Source organism: Petromyzon marinus, chromosome 6 (genome assembly GCF_048934315.1).
Source record: "Petromyzon marinus isolate PM22_M1 ecotype Great Lakes invasive population chromosome 6, UKy_Petmar_22M1.pri1.0, whole genome shotgun sequence".
Taxonomy (NCBI): Eukaryota; Metazoa; Chordata; class Hyperoartia; order Petromyzontiformes; family Petromyzontidae; genus Petromyzon; species Petromyzon marinus.
Window position 1 is genome coordinate 15,719,665 of NC_133672.1, and position 16,011 is coordinate 15,735,675.

General features: G+C 43.9%; 1 long non-coding RNA gene across 1 annotated transcript; it reads left to right on the forward strand.

Annotated features, from left to right (window-relative positions):
• Positions 1-305: 305 nt before the first annotated feature.
• Positions 306-5,961, forward strand: LOC116939413 (uncharacterized). The gene is made up of 2 exons (XR_012941111.1): positions 306-360; positions 4,703-5,961. It is a non-coding gene; the product is annotated as an uncharacterized LOC116939413 (long non-coding RNA).
• Positions 5,962-16,011: the final 10,050 nt, after the last annotated feature.

A 16,011-nucleotide genomic window follows, 5' to 3' on the forward strand; every position in this document is an offset into this window, starting at 1 on the left:
CAACTAACGAGGTGACACGAAGGGATCTCCAGGAATTTGCTTTTACTCCCTTTTGTACCGTTAATTTGTGTAACAATAAAGTATCTGCAGTGACATTCCGTAGATCTACTGGACAGTAGTTATTGGACAATAAGTAAAGGGGACATTTTTGCTCCAATGTGACTGTTACATTTAAATTTCGAATATTTACAGCCCGTAATATTTTAGTGGGAGCTCTTGGAATGTATAGGTGCCGAGCAGTGGTTCCGCACGCCTGTAAATCCACCACTGTGGAGGCGAGAGTTGGTAGATGACAAAAAATGTCGTGCAGGTCCATTCCCGTGGGCGTCGAGGTGCCATACCCTGGCTCACCAGGAGAAGGTAACGCAGCAAGTTGACGCATTGCCATCTGTTTCCATCTGTATGAGGATTGAGTGTTTCCCCCTCATGCACGTAGGTTTTCTCTGGGTGCTCGGGTTTTTTCCCCACTTGTATAAACACTCATTAATTGGCTGAAAACATATTTAAATAAAAAAGCAAATCCAGGATCCTCCTGAAAATGAGTCCGACTTCCTGGATAAATAATTTGGCAAGTCAATAAAACCATGGTCACCCATACACGTGCCTTCTCAGTACTTCTCACTCACAAGGTACAGCCGATAGAGGAGACATGTTTTAATTCACTAAGCTTGATATTCATATTCTTAGTTCTTTCGGTAAAGTCAGGTTGAAGGGAAACAACAAAATAATAAAATATATATAAAACAATAAAAAATTCTCACGACGTTTCGACCATAACACAAACGGTCGTCTTCAGGTGTGTCGGTTTGCATAAATGTATTTATTTTTAAACGGTGTATTTATTTATTTATTTAAAAAACGTTAGCGCCACGCGCAGCGATTTGGCAGTTTATTTAGACGGACTAGTCCATCTATGTTCTTAAAAGAGGAGGGGGGAGACGATTTTTTTTTTATATGCTGTCTGAAAGCCACTGTAAGCGTGAACAATCAATTAAGACCTGAAATGGTTTATCAAATCTTTCCAATGATTGCTAAGCCAGAATCCATCTTCTCGGTTGAAATTGTCTCTGTGCTTGTATATGTGGATAGCCTCATGAACGAATCTCTCATGGTAGCCAGATGGCTTACAAAGAACCTCTGTCTTGGAAAAGTCAATGTCATGTGAGCCTACTGAATTATAACAATGATCTGGCACGGCCGAGGTGTTGGTCCTACTGTGTTTAAGGTCTGCTTTGTGTTCACGAATGCGGTCCGAGACATGGCGTTTGGTTTCTCCAATGTAACTACTACCACAGAGGCAACTTAGTTTGTAGACACCAGGGTATTGTATGTCCGGAATCACATCTTTTACAGACGGAACCAGATCACGGATTTTATGTAATGTGTTGAAACGGACCTGGATCTTGTGTTTATTCAAGATTTTGGAGATCTTTTTTGTGATCCCCGCAATGTAGGGTAAAGTGATGGTTTTGAAAGGCTCCTCAAGAGGGTCCTTCTTCATGGTTTGAGTGATAGCTTTGCGGATTGTATAGTCGGAGTAACCATTAGCCTTAACAGCTTGGTGTACGTGCTTGAGTTCACTGCCTATGTGTTCCTGGTCGGATATGCATTAGGCTCTATGATACAGAGTCTTGATGAGAGAATTCTTCTGTGATGGATGGTGGTGGGAATCCGGTTTCAGATAAGCATCCGTATGGGTAGCTTTCCTGTAGACAGAGTGGCTCATTGAACCATCAGGTCTCTTTTTAATTAGGACATCCAAAAAAGGTAGCTTGCCATCTATTTCGACTTCCATGGTAAATCTGATGGCTGGGTGTATGGAATTGATGTGGTCGAAGAATTGGTCTAGAGCAGGCCGGCCATGTGGCCAGATGACAAAAGTGTCATCCACGTACTTCTTCCATAAGGTTGGGCGCAGAGTGGCAGTCTGGATGGCGTCAGTCTCAAATTTCTCCATGAAAATGTTAGCTATAACCGGAGATAGGGGGGAGCCCATTGGGGTGCCCTCAGTTTGTTTGTAGAAAGTTCCATTCCAAGTGAAGTATGTATTGGTTAAACAGTGTCTCACCAGGGGGGGGTACCTCAGTGTTTAGTCCTTGATGAACCAAGTCTTCAATGATTGCAATGGTGTCAGGTACAGGAACCTTGGTGAATAAGGAAACTACATCAAAACTGACAAGCAGGTCGTCTGGGGACAGGGAAATACCCTTGATTGTCGATACCAGGTGAGTAGAATTTTGTACCGCAGAGGTGTTTTTTCCAGTGAAAGGACGCAGGATTTCAGACAAAAAAAAACTCCCCCACCTACAAACTGGCTAGTTTTTTGTCTGAAATCCTGCGTCCTTTCACTGGAAAAAACACCTCTGCGGTACAAAATTCTACTCACCTGGTATCGACAATCAAGGGTATTTCCCTGTCCCCAGACGACCTGCTTGTCAGTTTTGATGTAGTTTCCTTATTCACCAAGGTTCCTGTACCTGACACCATTGCAATCATTGAAGACTTGGTTCATCAAGGACTAAACACTGAGGTACCCCCCCCCTGGTGAGACACTGTTTAACCAATACATACTTCACTTGGAATGGAACTTTCTACAAACAAACTGAGGGCACCCCAATGGGCTCCCCCCTATCTCCGGTTATAGCTAACATTTTCATGGAGAAATTTGAGACTGACGCCATCCAGACTGCCACTCTGCGCCCAACCTTATGGAAGAGGTACGTGGATGACACTTTTGTCATCTGGCCACATGGCCGGCCTGCTCTAGACCAATTCTTCGACCACATCAATTCCATACACCCAGCCATCAGATTTACCATGGAAGTCGAAATAGATGGCAAGCTACCTTTTTTGGATGTCCTAATTAAAAAGAGACCTGATGGTTCAATGAGCCACTCTGTCTACAGGAAAGCTACCCATACGGATGCTTATCTGAAACCGGATTCCCACCACCATCCATCACAGAAGAATTCTCTCATCAAGACTCTGTATCATAGAGCCCAATGCATATCCGACCAGGAACACATAGGCAGTGAACTCAAGCACGTACACCAAGCTGTTAAGGCTAATGGTTACTCCGACTATACAATCCGCAAAGCTATCACTCAAACCATGAAGAAGGACCCTCTTGAGGAGCCTTTCAAAACCATCACTTTACCCTACATTGTGGGGATCACAAAAAAGATATCCAAAATCTTGAATAAACACAAGATCCAGGTCCGTTTCAACACATTACATAAAATCCGTGATCTGGTTCCGTCTGTAAAAGATGTGATTCCGGACATACAATACCCTGGTGTCTACAAACTAAGTTGCCTCTGTGGTAGTAGTTACATTGGAGAAACCAAACGCCATGTCTCGGACCGCATTCGTGAACACAAAGCAGACCTTAAACACGGTAGGACCAACACCTCGGCTGTGGCAGATCATTGTTATAATTCAGTAGGCTCACATGACATTGACTTTTCCAAGACAGAGGTTCTTTGTAAGCCATCTGGCTACCATGAGAGATTCGTTCATGAGGCTATCCACATTTACAAGCACAGAGACAATTTCAACCGAGAAGATGGATTCTGGCTTAGCAATCATTGGAAAGATTTGATAAACCATTTCAGGTCTTAATTGATTGTTCACGCTTACAGTGGCTTTCAGACAGCATATAAAAAAAAATTCGTCTCCCCCCTCCCCTTTTAAGAACATAGATGGACTAGTCCGTCTAAATAAACTGCCAAATCGCTGCGCGTGGCGCTGACGTTTTTTATAAATAAATAAATACACCGTTTAAAAATAAATACATTTATGCAAACCGACACACCTGAAGACGACCGTTTGTGTTATGGTCGAAACGTCGTGAGAATTTTTATTGTTTTATATATATTTTATTATTTTGTTGTTTCCCTTCAACGTGACTTTACCCAAAGAACTAAGAATATGAATTACTGCAGTCACGAAAGCTTTAAATCAAAGCTTGATATTGTTGAATTCTAAGAACACATTCATATGTTGCTGCACTGTACTAAAATATGATTGTGTAACCGAACGACGTGTAATGTTATTAACCACCAGGTGGCAGTAGGTACAAGGTTGATTTGAAGCTTTCGTGACTGCAGGAATCCATACTCTTTGGTTCTTTTGGTAAAGTCATCACGTAGGTATAAAAAATACAAATAACATATCGCGACGTTTCTGCTACTTCAGCAGTTTTTTCTTGCCGTGGTTGTCCCACCTGATGACGATTGCTTGTGTTGCGATCGAAACGTCGTGATCTATTATGTTTCTACCTACGTGACTTTACCGAAAGAACCAAAGAGTATGGGGTATAAGATTGTATGATCCCACTTCTGTGCAATTGGATGGCTGTGTAGAGATAAAAGTCTGCCGGTACGTTTGCGTCATGTTTACTACTGCTAAAGGCAGCGATTACGCACTAATTTGGATGTAGGCTGAAGGCTGAAGGCCATATATGTGTCGGGTAGTGTGGACGCAAAGGTCAGGTCAGAATCGTCACGAGTAGATATTTCTGTATTCTAATAACTGATGTACAATTCGTTCTTTATGAGCATACACTACAATATGGATTATAGATAGGACTACATTTCCAATGTACAACATAAAATGCACTGATGGAATGAACACAGAGTTGGTCTTGGGTACATATCGATTGCTGCTTGCCAGGGTTGGTAATATTAATGCATGTGTACAGGTAATCTTGAGGAATGCCTGAGTCTGGAATGGCACGAGACTCCTGCAAGTGGGAATAACGGAGGCACACAGGAGCTGTGAGATGCTGGGTGGAACAGTGAGCAAGATCCTGGTGCTGGCTACTTTTTCTATCTTCCCTGATTTGCAGACTCATCATCCACATACATGAACGTCCATCACATTGTCATGATAGGATCAATCCTCATCTCGTAACCATCTATGCACTGCACTGTATTAGTGCACGTTATTCCAGTGGTATTTATGATATTGTGCTTATGAGTGATTGCTAAATGATTTATCATAAATACTTAACGATACATTTATTTAAATGTGGAAGGTACTGTTGCAGATTTAAACATGAATGTTGGAATACTTGAATCACATATGTATTGGTTTACTATTATTCAATGCCGTGGTGTACACATTGATGCATATTTAGTAATTTCTGTACCAGTTTATAACATGGAATTATTTTGCCCATTTCGGAAGCTTGAATTGTGATGGCTTGTTCACGATTGCACAACTTGATGTAGGGTTGCACAAACGAAGCTTTTTTGATCACATTAAATTGTAAATATTATAGATTGGAGACTGCATGTCAATGAAAAACATAGCATGAATAGATCTTTTGGCTTTCACTAGGTGGCAACATCATGTTCTAAATAAAATTACGACATTCTGCACAGGCATCTTGTACGCTTAAGATTTTGCACGTATACACATGAGTGGATTGCAACTACAGTATTGATTATGAAAAATATGTTTAATCTCAAAAAGTCTTTTCTAAAGTGTAAAAGTAATGCTTTGGATATAATTCCTGAAATGTAAAAAAAAAATCCACTTTAGAAGCACACAACAAATATATTTTAAATATGGTCATTTTGCAATGGGCATGTGTAGCGTGTGTACAATTGGACTGGCAGTTTGGGCTGCGCTGAGTTGGAGCCTGCTGTGTGCACGAGGTCTGGCGGATAATTGCCTTGTCTGCCTTGCATCCTGCTGAGAAAGAATGAAAAGTCATATGAACATCTTGCACTCGCATTTCATCTTCGAAGGAGGAAAAAGTTAAAACTAGTTAACAGCAATGAATGTTGCTAAATGTATTGTTGAGTAAAAGTGTTAGATATACAGAACTAAAGAAAGACACCGCTGATGAGTAACGAGTGAAGGGTGGGAGTATTAAACTATGGTATTTAATAGATGCGATGCTCTGTGTAACATTTCAGAATAATGGCGAATTAAATTGTGTATTTAAAGGAATATTTGTCTAAATATTTATTTTACCGTAAGTTCATAAAATTGATGTTCTGATTACACTTTGTGTTGCCACACTAAAACTACCGGTTGGATTTTGTAGAAGTTTTTAACACTAAATTTATTGCACTTTTAAAAAGAAAAGTATTTTTCCATTACAAAGGTAACGGACAAAAAGATACAATTAAAGTTACGAGAGTGGTTGTGACAGATCAGAGACGTTAGCGTGGTTCGGGTGAAGATCCCATCTACTTTACGAGTGCTGTCCTGCCAACACGCATAAAGCAACAGAAAGGGTTCTGCTCATGATAGAGCTGAGATTTCCACAATTTTAATTCATCTTCATTTCTCCTTTATTTTTTTATGTTAAAGTTTCGCCTGAATTTACAGTGAAAGTGCGTTGTTCCTAAGCTCGGTTTTTAAATACATTAGATGTATAACACGCTTTTTGGGGAAATGTTAGTTTATTCACTGCAACATTAAATGATTAAAGACATTACAAGCACAAGCAACCAAAATGTATGAATAAAATTCAAAGTTAAATATTTAAAAATAAATGCAATGCAGTTGATATATGAGCCTGTTAACACGGTATTTGACATAAAAGGTTCCTTGCGCACATTTCTAGAAATGACCTTTCCACCCTTCAAGCATTTTGCATTCAACCCATTCCTTTGTGCTGCTGCTTCTCTTCCAAGATGTTGAATAGAAGACGCCACGCTTGTGGTAATTGGGAACCTTTGATACCACATATCCTTAACAAGACCCAAGTACACCCAATTATTGCAAGATATTCAAATGTACTCGTGTACGATGACGTTTGAGAAAAAAAATATATAATTTGCTTATGTAATTGATAACGTAATATTGCAAAAATATCTATATTCGTTTTTTCCTGTTATAGCATTAGACAACTTAAACCCTGCATCAATGTTGCACGATAAAATGTGTTTTTTTTCTCAAAAAATTGTGTAATTCTAAGCATATTGGATGCAGAAATTGGTTTGTAATACATCATTCGCAGACAGCACATTTTACGTGCAATCTTTGGCCAAGGTGAATTATGTTTTAGGTGGATGTCTGGGAAACGGCGAGCTAGGATTTTTAAAAAATTCGTACTGCAACCCTCAAAGGGGCTTGAAAGGGTAATGTAGGCTTTGCAGCTTCAGCATACACGTGTGTTACTGAACTTTATTTTAAAGCTGTGGGTTCAAAGACTGATGTTGCAGAAGGATTATGAATATAGGCTAATACAGTACTGTACTTGGAATGATAACACAAGGTCACGTCTGCGTCTGCTACATGGAATTTTTGACAAGGGTGGACCATAATATTGCCATGACTAAATCCACGTTGAGCATTCTCAATCAAAATGTGCAGGATTTGTTGCAAATAAACAGATTATTAATTAGACCAGTTCTGTATGGTAATTATGTCATGTTCGTAGTTTAAATTATGTAACTGACGGAATGGACGTTTCAAAAGTATTATTGATTGTAAACTTGAAATGATTAGAAGACTTATGGCAGGCTCATGTTGATTGTACCGCAGTTTTTCTTAAAATAATATATCAATATTATTTGGGTCTTTCGGTAAAGGCACGTAGATAGATCAAATAATAAAAAAATTATGAAGATAAAAATAACAATATCACGACGTTTCGATCGCAGCACAAGCAATCGTCATCAGGTGAGAAATATCGCGGGAGTGCTGCTGAGAATATATGGTGGGAGCGCTGCTAAGGCAAGGAGTTATAAAGGTTTGGGATGGGTGTAGCCCAAGGGTTAGTGGGAGGGGCTAGAGATTAAATTTGCATGTAAATGTAAGACCCGATAAATCTTGACAAACGAAGCTGTGGGGGTGGCCATTGTATTGTGAGGGATTAGCATGTCAATGTAAGATTAGCATGTCAATGTAAGAGATTAGCATGTCACTGTAAGCTCGGAGAGAGCTCGGCAAAAGCTATCGCCACATGGAGGTGGACAAGGATGGCAAGCCGCCATTTACTAACAGCTAGCGGTGGCTGTTAGTGAATGTAACTCAGAGTGTTGAAAATAACTGCTAACATAGGTAGGGAGGGAACATCATAGCCAGTAATGACCTAAACTGGTTAATAACATAAAATTCGTGATTTGATCCCATTTCTGAAGGATGTGATCCCTTACATGCAATACCCCAGTGTCTACAAACTAAGCTGTGTCTGCGGCAGCTGTTACATTGGGGAAACTAAGCGACATGTCTCGGACCGGTTCGTGAATATAAGGCAGATCTGAAACACGGCAGGACTAATACCTCAGCTGTGGCTGATCATTATGTTAACGCTGTGGGCACACACGAAATTTATTTTGCCAAGACGAGGGTACTCTACAAGCCCACTAGCTATCAGCAAAGATTCGTTCATGAAGCCATCCAGATATATAAACACAGACACAACTTCAACCGAGAAGATGGGAACAAACTGAGCAATCATTGCAAGGACGTTACCAACCAGTTTAGGTCATAACTGGCTGTGATGTTCCTTCCCTACCTACCTATGTTAGCAGTTATTTTCAACTCTCTGAGTTACATTCACTAACACAGCCACCGTTAGCTGTGTTAGTAAATGGCGGCTTGCCATAATTTTTCACCTCCATGTGGCGATAGCTCTTTCCGAGCTCTCTCCGAGCTTACATTGACATGCTAATCTCTTACATTGACATGCTAATCTCTTACATTGACATGCTAATCTCTCACAATACAATGACCACCCCCACAGCTTCGTTTGTCAAGATTTACCGGATCTTACATTTACATGCAAATTTCATCTCTAGCCCCTCCCACTGACCCTTGGGCTACACCCATCCCAAACCTTTATAACTCCTTACCTTAGCAGCGCTCCCACCATGTATTCTCAGCAGCTCTCCCGCGATAATTCTCACCTGATGACGATTACTTGTGTTGTGATCGAAACGTCGTGCTATTATTATTTTTATTATTTGATCTATATATGTGGCTTTACCGAAATACCCAAAGAATATGAATTCCTGCAGTCATGAAAGCTTTAAGTCAAGAATATATGCATCAATTACAGCAAAGAAAAACTACGATAAACACGTGAAACATTTACAAACTTACGGTGATATAGCTACACTCCTATAATTACAACAGATTCTTTTTTTAATCTGTTATTTTATTTTTTTATCTGTTGCTGGGATGTCAAGGCTGCAATTGGGCTCCCGAGAAAGTGCTCGTTTCCCAGGTCTCCAATGGCCAATCTTCACTTCTGCTCCTCACGGGGATTCACAGGCCTGCTGAGATAAATTTTTCTGCATGCATTGGGAGTCTTCTCAATGGTTTGTTCCGTCGCAATACCCATGGCTTATTTGCCCCACGAGGGCCACCACTTGCTCACAAGTCCATTCTGATCAGAGCTCAGACGTAAACTGCTCACAAGAGGGCCCACGTTGATGGAGGCAGGGTTTTAACTCGGGTCACCGGGTTATCCGAGGCTCGACATGAGTTGCAAGGGTTCGCCCTAACGTGACACAAGATGAACCCTCAGCCAGGGATGTCATTTTAAAATAGTGCTTAAACATCTGTACTGAAGAGCTGAAACGCGCTTAATTTGCCGGAGCGGAACACCAGAAGATGGCACCAACTTTTGAAAGCTGTCTGCTGAAACACATTTCTCAACAGCTTAAGAAATACACCACTCATGCGAACTGGACCCACGGAGCCTAAGCCCAATATTGAGAAACGTGGCCACGTGTATGGCTTATGAAGTTGGCACAGCCACTCCACTGTGCCCCATGCCCAAAGCAGATACATCATCAATATGTTTCTGTGGCAAGAGTCCTGTGTATCGCCCCCCCCCCCTCCCCATATTAGGACACGCGTTTGCCACCACTGCCTGATCTACTCAATTGTATTGCCAAAATTCCCCGTGTCGTGAATCCCACCGTCCATGTCATATTCACTCTCCGCCACTTTATCAAAGACAAACACGTGAGTGACATCATCACTACACGGTGGCTGAGTGAGAGTCACGGAAAAACAGGTTTGAAAAAAAATACTTTAAAAAATGTTTAAATTTTGGTTTTGGTATATAAATATATGCATGAATGATTATTTCACATTATTTTTTCATGTATATGAATGATACCTTACTAAAAGTGTTAAACAAGCAATGTTCATCTGAACAATTACTTTAGTGACCCACAAGATCGCGACCAAACGCAAAGCTTGCCTGGTGCGGTGGTAACGTTTGTGGGCCTTCGAACACTAGCGGCCCGGGTTTGAATTCTGTTTGTTCTTTTGGCCAATAGAAAACGTACATAATGACACGTCACCGCGTCTGCGCCAACGTCATAATGCGCGCCGACGTCACGCATGTTTTTGCAGTCACGTGGGTGCTGTTTCACCGCTAGGGGGCGCTGTTTAATTACATTTTGCATTTAAACTCTGTTTTTTAAGCAAATGTATCGTTTTTCACCGTGTTTACCACATTTACGCCGTGTAAGCCACTGTTTTACTGTAAATCACTGCAAAATTGAGCAATGAGACACAAGAAGCGCTATGAACACAGGACAACTGGTCATGTCGCCGCTTTGGGAGCCCTTTTGTTGGAAACTCGCATTAAAGTTGCAGTTTTGACGCCAAAACAACTATTTTCGAAACAATTACAAACGTTAAAACCTAATTTGTAATGTCAACAAAGGTTCCCGTGCTTAGTTTCACAGTGATTTTGCACAAAACCGTGGCTTACAGATACATTTGTGGATACACTTGTGTAATTCGCCGTATGTGCTTCAAAATTAGCGTTTTACAGACAAAATGTAATGAAACTGCCGACTGGGGTTAAATCGCGACCCCTAGTGGACACAAGTCTAATTTTTGAACATTTTTATAAATATTAAAATAACGACATCTGAGTGAAAAAAGCTTTAAATTAGGAAAACACAATTAACATTTACCTGCAAAACATTACTCAAAGTTACCTCATTTCATTTGAATGTGCTTATACAAATAGGGAACATTTTTTTACATGGGAAAATAAATAATAGGATATCATTGTAAATAAACACCTTGAACAAACCATGTCAAGTTGAAGAAGGAGGTTTCCCAAGCCATGCTCAGAAAAAAAGGTCTCCCGACTCGATTGAGAGCTACCGGCTTGCCAAGAGGGCAGCAGCTGCAGCAGTGGCAGAAGCGACAGGCCCGGGCATGGGAGGATTTGGGAGAGGCCATGGAAAGGTACTATGGGGCAGCTTCAGAGATGTTCTAGCCAACCATCCGATGCCTTAGGAGGGGTCGACAGGACGTGGCCCAGGCTGTTCTCAGTTAGGGTGGCGTAACATTGACCTCAACTAAGGAGATAGTCAAGAGGTGGAAGGAACACTTTGAGGAGCTCCTCAACCCGGTAAACATAGCCTCCTTTCAGGAGGCAGCCCTGGAAACAGCTAAGGGGGTCAGATCCACCACGGCTTCTGAAGTCGCTGCGGCGGTCGAGGGCCTTCGTAGAGACAAAGCTGCTTGGGTCGACGAGATTCAGTCAGAGTTGTTGAAAGCGCTGGACAGTGTCGGAGTGTCGTGGTTAACACGCCTCTTCATTGTTGCATGGAAGGTGGGAACAGTACCTCTGGATTGGCAAACTGTTGGTCGTGGTTACCATTTAAAAAAAAGGGGGACCAGAGGGTGTGCTCCAACTACAGACGAATCACATTACTCAGCTTCCCAGGTAAAGCTTATGCCAGAGTGCTGGAGAGAAGGCTCCGCCCAGTGGTCGAGTCTCAGATTCAGGAGGTACAACGTGGATTCCATCATGGTCATGGAACAATGGACCAGCTCTTTTCCCTTTCACAAGATATTTGAGGTGTCATGGGAGTATGCTTCTCCAGTCTACCTCTGCTTTGTAAACTTGGAGAAAGCATATCACCATGTTCCCCGCAATGTCTTGTGGGAGGTGCTGCGGGAGTACGATGTACCAGTGCCGCTTTTGTGTGCTATCCAGTCCCTCTATTCCCAGAGTGAGAGCTGTGTCCGTATTTTGGTGTTAAATCAAAGTCGTTTACCATGAGTTTTGGACTCCGCTAAGGGTGCGTATTGTCTCCACTTCTGTTTGTGATTTTCATGGACAATATATCAAGGCGCAGCCGAGGTATGGAGAGTATCCAGTACGGGGGAATGGAGGTGGCGTCGCTGCTTTTTGCAGATGACGTCCTCTTTGCCTTATCAGTCTGTGATCTCCAGCGTTTGAACGGTTTGATGCCAAAGTGTGAAGCGACTGGAATGAGGATCAGCACCTCCAAATCTGAGGTCATGGTTCACTCCCGGGAGACGGTGGATTGCTCTCTCCGGGTGAGGGGGGAACAGCTGCCCTTAGTGGAGGAGTTTAAATACCTCGGGGTCTCTTTCGCGACTGATGGTAAATGGGAGCAGGAGATCGGCCGGCAGATCGGTGCGGCGTCCGCAGTGTTGCGGGCACTGTACTGTTCAGTGGTAGTGGAGCAGGAGCGGAGTTCTCGAACAAAGCTCTCGGTTTACAGGTCGATCTACGTTCCCACCCTTACCTATGGTCATGAGCTTTGAGTAATGACCGAAAGGATGAGATCGCGGTTGCAAGGTGCCGAAATTAGGTTTCTCTGCGGGGTTGCTGGGCTCACTCTCTGTGATCGGGTGAGGAGCTTGGTAATCCGGGAGAGTCTCAGAGTCGAGCTGCTGCTCCTCCAGATTGAGAGGAGCCAGATGAGGAGATGTGGGCACCTGGTAAGGATGCCCCCCTGGAACTGTACCGGGTAAATCCCACTCGGCGAAGACCCCGGGACCGGCCCAGGACACGCTGGGGAAACGATGTCACTCAGCTGGCCTCGGAACGCCTGGGAAGGTGCTGCAGGAGTCTGTCGCCACCTAAATGGAGGTCTGGACCGTCCTACTCAAAATACTGCCACCAAGACCCTCACCAGGACGAGCGGACTAAGAAACAAACGAATGAACAAACATTTGCAAAACTCAACGCCCCTCGGCTCTGTGCGCTGGTAGAGAGACATCCCCCTGTCTGGCTCAAATCTCTCCCCTGTCTGGCTCAAATCTCTCCCCTCTGGCTCAAATCTCTCCCCTGTCTGGCTCCAATCTCTCCCCTCTGACTCAAATCTCTCCCCTGTATGGCTCAAATCTCTCTCCTCAGGCTCCAATCTCTCCCCTATGGCTGAAATCTCTCCCCTCTGGCTCAAATCTCTCCCCTGTCTGCCTCCAATCTCTCCCCGCTGGCTCAAATCTCTCCCCTGTCTGCCTCCAATCTCTCCCCTATGGCTCAAATCTCTCCCCTATATGGCTCAAATCTCTCTCCTCAGGCTCCAATCTCTCCCCTGTCTGGCTCCAATCTCTATCCTCATGCTCCAATCTCTCCCCTCAGGCTCCAATCTCTCCCTTCAGGCTCCAATCTCTCCCCTATGGCTCAAATCTCTCCCCTGTCTGGCTCCAATCTCTCCCCTCTGGCTCAAATCTCTCCCCTGTCTGGCTCCAATCTCTATCATCAGGCTCAGATCTCTCCCCTGTCTGGCTCCAATCTCTCCCCTCTGGCTCAAATCTCTCCCCTGTATGGCTCAAATCTCTCTCCTCAGGCTTCAATCTCTCCCCTGTCTGGCTCCAATAACTCCCCTATGGCTCAAATCTCTATCCTCAGGCTCCAATCTCTCCCCTCAGGCTCCAATCTCTCCCCTGTCTGCCTCCAATTTCTCCCCTATGGCTCAAATATCTCCCCTATCTGGCTCCAATCTCTATCCTCAGGCTCCAATCTCTATCCTCAGGCTCCAATCTCTCCCCTCAGGCTCCAATCCCTCCCCTGTCTGGCTCAAATCTCTCCCCTCAGGCTCCAATCTCTCCCCTCTCTCTTTTGACGCTGTGGATTATAGCGGTGCGCCTTCCTCACGCGGGTAGATACCCTCCTAACCCTCTCTCCATTAAAAAAAGCAAAAATTGAGAACCACAGCCTTTTCTTTCCCAAGGTACACAGCTGCCCACAGAAATTGCTTCATATATACAGTACTGTATATATAACTATATTGCGAGTAACATGATTAACCCACTTTAATGTCACACTCCCCGGGGTGCAATTGCTTGGTGCACTGATAACACTATGTAACGTGATTTTTGTTCCTGGGTAGTAAGTGTTATTTTCTAATTGCTTATGCCTCAAAAGTACCGAAAATGGCTATCATTCACCACAAACTTTGCTTTTGTGACCAGGACTTTATGTGAAGGAATGACACAAATGCACACCACGTTTTCTCATTGAAAATAGGAACATTTCATAATATCACTGTCCTGGTCACAAAAGCTACGTTTTTGGGGAATAGTAGCCATTTTATGTACTTTTGAGGCATAAGCAAATAGAAAATAACAATTACTACCCAGTAACAATTTGTTTATTGTTACACAGTGTATAATGGGTAGTAGTGCTTTTCACGCCGTGGCTCAAATCTTTCCCCTGTCTGGCTCCAATCTCTCCCCTCTGGCTCAAATCTCTCCCCTGTATGGCTCAAATCTCTCTCCTCAGGCTACAATCTCTCCCCTGTCTGTGCCCGTCTCCAGGTGCAGGCTCCCCATCTCCAAGTGGATGGTCCTGGGTTGCCCAGGTGGGCGCTGGTGAGGGGGCCCTGGTGGGCCCACCAGGGCCCACCAGGGCCCCCTCGCGTCCATCGCCCGCCCACCTTCCACCCAGCTGTGTGGGATTGGTCCCTGCGGCCTCCAAACTCGGAGTCACCTTTTGGCTTCCACGAAGAGGCTGACGTTCCCTCGTGACGCTGAAACACGGAGTCCATGCCGGATATGGGAGACTCTGCATTCTGGGGAAACTCCCCAGTTGCTTAGGAAACATTCACCGCTGCCTGGAGTCAAACCGATGTTTCACCTGTGGGGCCGTCCATAAATGATGTCACGCACCTAGGGGGGGGGGGAGGGGTCAGACATTTGTGACGATGTGTGACGAGGGGGGGTGGGGGTTTGAGAAATGTGTCGTCACATCAACACGCGCAACTTTAAATAAATATAGACAACACGTTCTACTTAATTAAATAGACTTTTTAACAAATGTTTTCTCCTACAACATCAGAGTGTTGCGCCACATTAAATACGCACTCAATGACAAAAGTTTTATTTTCAAAATGAAAATATGGTTTTGGGGGAGGGGGGGCAGAGCTTTGTGACGTCATATTTGAGGGGGGGTCTGACTTTTTGTGACGCCGTGTGACGAGGGTGGGGTCAAAAATCGTCCTAAATCACGTGACGTCATTTATGGACGGCCCCTGCGTTGAGCGCCCTCAACTTGGGTGGTTTGCGCCGGTTCCCGATGCAGTCGTGTATTAACGGAGGAGCCAGGTGTCTCCGTGCACACCTGTATGTAACATACACAGCACGTACCTGTGTGCAATATCACACTCTTTGTTATAGGCAGCCTGTAACGAAGAGTAGGTTGGTAATGTGATCACCATCACGATCCATGGGAAGATAGCCCACTGCATATTTCGTCATTTGTGTCCACATTCCTCTGTCACGTGCCAATATGCAACGAGTCGCGTCACATTCTTCCTGCCACCAATCTCTGATGTGGTCGTCGTCGTCAACGCCATTCTCTATTAAGTCTTCCTCTCTTTCCGGTTCCTTAAAAACAAAAAAAATTTCTGAACGCACTTTGAATGTTCCTGTTGTTGTCCATCCTACTAAATTTGTGCCCGAATAGTTCCCAGATCCCTTCTCAGCACTGCCTGCATCGTCAGGTTCTTACTCTACGTGCAACCTTTTGAGTTTCATTTCACGTGTCACATCGCCGCGAACCGAGGCTACATTGTGGCTTCATTTAACTCAATTAGTCACGCGTGGCTTGGACGATAATGCACATCAGCACAGACAGCAAATGCCTGGGGTGGGGGGACGAACTGCATTCGCACTCCGCCAATGGTGATGACGAGACTGGGCAAAGGTGACGAGGAGGAATTGCAGCCCAATCTTGCAGCCATAACTCCACACAGCTAATGCTAATAAAGGTGAGAACTCTGGAAACCCTGCCAATTACTCTCAAGC